Source organism: Montipora foliosa, unplaced genomic scaffold, assembly GCF_036669935.1.
Source record: "Montipora foliosa isolate CH-2021 unplaced genomic scaffold, ASM3666993v2 scaffold_425, whole genome shotgun sequence".
NCBI classification, from domain to species: domain Eukaryota; kingdom Metazoa; phylum Cnidaria; class Anthozoa; order Scleractinia; family Acroporidae; genus Montipora; species Montipora foliosa.
Genome location: NW_027179729.1, coordinates 961,682 through 967,135, shown reverse-complemented (window position 1 = coordinate 967,135; position 5,454 = coordinate 961,682). Strand labels below are relative to the sequence as shown.

The following is a 5,454-nucleotide window of genomic DNA, read 5'->3' as shown; positions in this document are numbered from 1 at the left end:
CCTATTAAATGAGGATGTGCCGCTGGATGGGGTCGCATTTTTACGATTGGATTCACAATAATGGGGTTGCATTTTCAACAGAGTTCCCCGATAGAGTTACTAGAATGGGGTCGCAAATTGTCGGGGGTTTGGGGGTAAGAAAATTCTGGCTAGTGGGAGATTCACGGCAATAAGGGTAGCTACAGAAAGAAATGTAGCGCTGTTGATTTACTATTTACTAGTCGCATTACATTCCGTTTTGAAGTACAATTAAAAGACTTTATGTAAGGTTTATGCATAAACAGAAAGTGACTAAGACGGGGTCTATCATTGGCCATAAAATAGACTATAAAGGGGTAGGGGTTCTGAGAGGCCAGCGGCACATACCCAGGGAAAATTGACCCAAGTACCTCCCCTTGCTCGGCAACCAATGGTCCCTAAGGAACTGTGTCCCGAAAGACACAAACTTTTGTAGACCTTCTACTTAATGGTGTGAAGAGCCTTATGAGCAAAATCGAAATTATTAATCCACAGCTCAAAGATAACATTGACTGGAAAACTTTACTTACAACAATAGCAGGGGGATTTAAATACCGGGGGGGGGGACTCCCATAAGGTACAGACGGGGATGCTCGTCGGAAATTTTGAATTTAACCCCCAAAGGAGACCATCTGGGCGTGGCTCAAGCTTTTTGTGACCCTAAAGGAGACTAATCTGGGCAAGGCTTAAGGAAATTTTGACCCCTAAAAACAAGTTAAAAAGAAAATTTGACTTCTGTTTCTCTTCGCGTAATTCTGTGTTTCTTCGCGGAACCCTAAACGATACCTTGGTGGCTTAAAATATTGGCAACGGAACACCCTAAGCGAGACCAAAATCCAAAATTTACACCCCTAAGCGAGACGACGAGCATCGCCGTCTGTTTCATTTGGGCCCCCCCCCCCCCCCCCGGGATTTAAATGCTCTTTCGCATTTTAAGCGCAAGCCCTTTGATGCCCTCCTTCAATATGCAACAGACTTCGGTACAATATCAAAGGAGTCATTAATAAGTATAAAGCGAGAAACCAAATGGGGGGCAAACTTTACCCATCCATCCTCGTATTACCCGGTGCCACGGACTGGTATGTCGTTCAAAGATGTACGATTCATGACCCCACTGCCTGCTAATACGCTTACCGAAAACGAAGAGGCCTTAATATACTATAGTGTCCTGGTTTGACCCGGCTTAGAACAGAGCAAATACGGACGGAACAAGAGTTTTTCAATAAAAGAAATTGTTTCCAACACGATGCAAAGCCCGAGAATTTTGTTTATTCAAGAAAGCAAAGGACATTTGAATGGTTTTGTCTGTGTTGTTTTCGTCATTCACTCGCACCTTACAACTATTATGCAGTCCGTACGATTCTCAGTAAAAGCAGTATGAAGCCAAAAATACTAGAAAATGACGCAATAGTGGAATAATAAATCCCGTAATGAAAGGTTTTACATACAATCTGTGCGGACGTTTTGCTTATTTCTCGTATTATGTTAACTATTCACCATCACGGTTGGAATGAATGGGTTTGAGTGGAATAAGTGAAATGTTTATAGCGGTATCATCATTAAGGAGGATCTGCGGGACGAAGGTCGAAGGCGACCATGCAAACCCCGAGAAATTTTGGTCATGACGTCATCGTAAGGCCGTACGTCCTTACGCTCAACTTTTCATATAAGCTAATGCGCGAAATGTCGCGCTACTTTGGTGGGAAGTTGCATGAGCTGGAAACCGCGTTTTTTTCATTTTTTACGTGAAGTTGCATGGCCAGGGAATTACATAAACATAAACATATGATAATTGAAGAGCTCTGCTTTTAGGCTGGCCTAAATATGTATATATATTAGTAATAATTTCTGCTAATTAATAAAACGGGAACTGAATATTTAAAAAAGTCAGCTTGACGACCTGATCCCTTCTCGCGTTGCTTTCAAAAGCAGGTGGTGACAGACGCTTGTTGCTGCTCGGACAGAAACACTGCTCCAGACGTTTTTCTTGCTTTTAGTCCTCGTTCCTTGAAAAGGTATGTTCAAAACTAAATATGTTCTTAAAATGTAAGAATTAAGTATGACAATTGTTAATAAGAAAGCACTTGTAACTTTTCACTTGGACAGGTTTGCAATTAATGTCGGTCTCAGCGCTCTTTTTTTTTCGTCTTACCTCAAACCACCTAAGGGTTTTATCAAGAAATTAACCGAGTGAGTGCTAATTCTTAACCAAAATGTCTCGAAATTGATGTTTTTCTTCTGCAACGATAATTAAAACGTTGGAAAATTGAACTGTTTTTTTTTCTAGCCCTACAAACTCCCGTGACAGTTTAAGAATGACATGAAGTTAAAGTTTCTTGGGACTTTCTAATATTTTCCCAGCTACAAAAACGGCCTTTTTTTACATGGCCTGATACCATTATTTACAAGCTTAACACAGAGTAATCGGTAGGATTTATTGAAATTAGGTAAGAGAAAGAGGGAAGGGTTTGAACTCGGAATTCGCCTAAAGAGTTTTATAGATGGATGAGACGAAAAAAAAAATATCGTGGACTAAAGAGGAATAATTATTGCGTGTCTACTTTTTCATTATTCTTGTTTAAACATGAGCCCATTATTCCAAAAACTATTATTATTTCAACCTCTAGAGGAAGCAACTTATTCCCGCTTATTTTCCTTTTCCATAATTGTTTGTTTCAAACTACTATCGGAGCATATCTAGGACGAGTGCTCCACGGTGGTTTAAAGCTAAGGGAATGCATTGCAATGCTTTCCCGTGTATGCTTAGATTAATGTCCGATGAGGAATCGATATTTATCCAGCAGGTTTTGATGATAAAAGGTTTGTTCGTAAAAGAGCTGGAAAGCGAAGGTAAGGTGACATTGGAGAGACTATTCCAGTCGCTAATTTCCTTTATTTGTATATCCCGCACGACAGTTGGAAACACATTTATTTTTTGGATTCGAATTTCATTCTTTTGGAACTATTTTTCTGGAACTGTTTCTTTGATTCTTTGATAACAAATATTATCAAATATTATCATCAAAATTCAAACCCAAGTAAAGTATCTCTTTTGAAAAGTGAATTCGTTAAAAGATAAGATAAAGGACCAAAAACAAGTTAAAGATATTTCATAATGCACCGAATTATGTCCCTTGATAAAGACTCATGGAAAGTTCATTTTTCCTAAAAGCATTCCACCCTGAACTTTGAAACTAGTTCATCTCTAAATTAATAACATGACAATCAGTGAATAATTATATACTCAAATAAATAAATTTTCCAAATGGTCTTGATCGCAAAAGTGTTACTATTATTTTTAAAAATACAACCACACATTTGAGTTTTAAGGAACATGTTTCGATGTTTCAAACATCATTATCAGCTATAGTGAATGTAACAGTAAATTTTTTACATGATCCGTAGATATCTATAACTATCAATACAATGAACAAATTTCTAGTTTCTAAAGAAACTGTAGTGCTGCGTCGGTGGGAGAGTGAAACAGGAAAAGGTGGTGTTATCGAACGTGTTGATGAAGGTCGAATTACCACCATGAACGATTTGGAAAACTGACGTTTCGAGCGTTAGCCCTTCGTCAGAGCGATGAGGTGCTAACGCTCAAAACATCAGCTTTCCAAATCGTTCATGGTGCTAATTCTACCTTTATCAACACCTTTGGTAACACCAAATTTCCCTGTATCAATAAAATGATTCTTTGTAGATTAAATATTCGTCACATTCAAACTAACCAACAATAATAATAACAATGACATAACCTTAAAAGCATGAAAGTGTAATTCTTTCATCTTTTAATTTGAGCTTGATAACGAGGCTAAAAAGGCAAGATTGAAACAAGAGAATATAAGTAAGGGAGGAAATTGCTGTGCCCCATGTTGATTATTTGAACTTTGTTTAATTTTTAAATCGCGCCAATAATGTAAAGATTATTTTTATCTATTGTTCCCGCGACTGCGCGCCCACTTTAACAAGAGTCAGCGTTGAACTAACAACGTAGTATAACTAACTATAGATTTCACATCATTTTAATGGAAATAGGCTTAAAATTCAGGGGGGACGCATAATCTTTCCTGATATTTGTATAACTATAAAAGTGAAAACTATTAAAACATCGCACACACAGAGTGAACAGAATTAGTTAATAACCACTATAGTCCTTGTGAAAAAAAGACTGACCTAAGTTTACTACTGTTTTTTTCTCTTTTTTTTTTCATTTTGGTTGTTCGACAGGTTACAAATGAATCGAGTGATTTGTCTGATAGCCTTTCTGATAGTAGCACTTACAGTCCAGCGTGCTCTCGGTAAGTTTCCTCTTTAATTTTTCAATTTTACTCCTATTCTTTATACGATATAAGTCACGGAAATCCGTTGCTGTTAAACAAACGACGACAAAAATTGAACATTGCATGAAGACAAAGAGGGTGTTTCAAACTTTCCTATCTATCTAGCTTTATTTAGACCTCCATGAAAAGGACCTGCCTAGAAATTGTCACCAGTTTCCACAAAAGTCTAATTTCACTATTCCAGTAATTTAATATTAAGGAGGCTCCATTGTGCTTCTAGCAGTTTATATATGTTGCCGGTAAAATCCGTTCTCAGTTTGAATCCGTTTTTACCTAGGTTACATTGGTGATCCTCATTTGACCTGCAATCTTGGAGAAGACTCTTGGGAAAAATTCTAGCCTAAGCATCATTTGGCACGCACTCACAAAATATATTGGTCCTCTTCCCCTTCCCTCCATACCAATGTTGATAATGTGATGCAAAATACTGTGCAAACCTTTGGTCGCTTTTTAAAACAACATTGGAATGGGGGGAGGAGGGAAAGAAGGAAGAATTTACTCTTTATCACACAGACAAATTAGAGCGTCACATTTTCTCAGCGAGTTTTGTCCAAGATTGTAGGTTGAATACGCACCCAGATTAATTCAATAATTTTTTTTTTTGGAACTAAATTAAGCCTAGATAAAACTTAGGGTCAGGTTAGGATTGGTTTTGGTTATTATACATGGATATCAATTGGCTTAGTACACAGAAGTAAATTAAATATTAATGAAAAGAACTGTGCTGAATTCAGCATGTTCGTCGTTTAATTGTAGTGGTGAAGACACAGGACTACTGACCTTTAGGGTCTGAGTTCGAGCACCTGTATGTGCATAGTACAATTCTTTGCTCCCCTGCTATGTTGCAGTGTTGAGACTAAAGGGATTACTGTATGAATAGAGAAACCGATTACATGATACGAAACATAAGATGTGTTGAGATGCGTTAGACAGAGGATGAGATTTCAGAGCACAGCAGTAAAAAGCAGAATCTGCTGAATCTGTTGCTGAAGTATTATTTCAGTCCGAGAGTGAAAGTGAAACCGCGCTATCGGGAAGTCGTGTTGCCGATCTCCGTTTGCTTTCTAAAGAACTTGCTGATGATTGCAATTAT

General features: G+C 37.8%; 1 long non-coding RNA gene across 1 annotated transcript; it reads left to right on the top strand.

Annotated features, from left to right (window-relative positions):
* Positions 1 to 1,962: 1,962 nt before the first annotated feature.
* LOC137988692 (uncharacterized) lies at positions 1,963 to 4,647 on the top strand. The gene is made up of 3 exons (XR_011120822.1): positions 1,963 to 2,033; positions 2,823 to 2,868; positions 4,249 to 4,647. It is a non-coding gene; the product is annotated as an uncharacterized lncRNA (long non-coding RNA).
* The last annotated feature ends 807 nt before the right edge of the window (positions 4,648 to 5,454 follow it).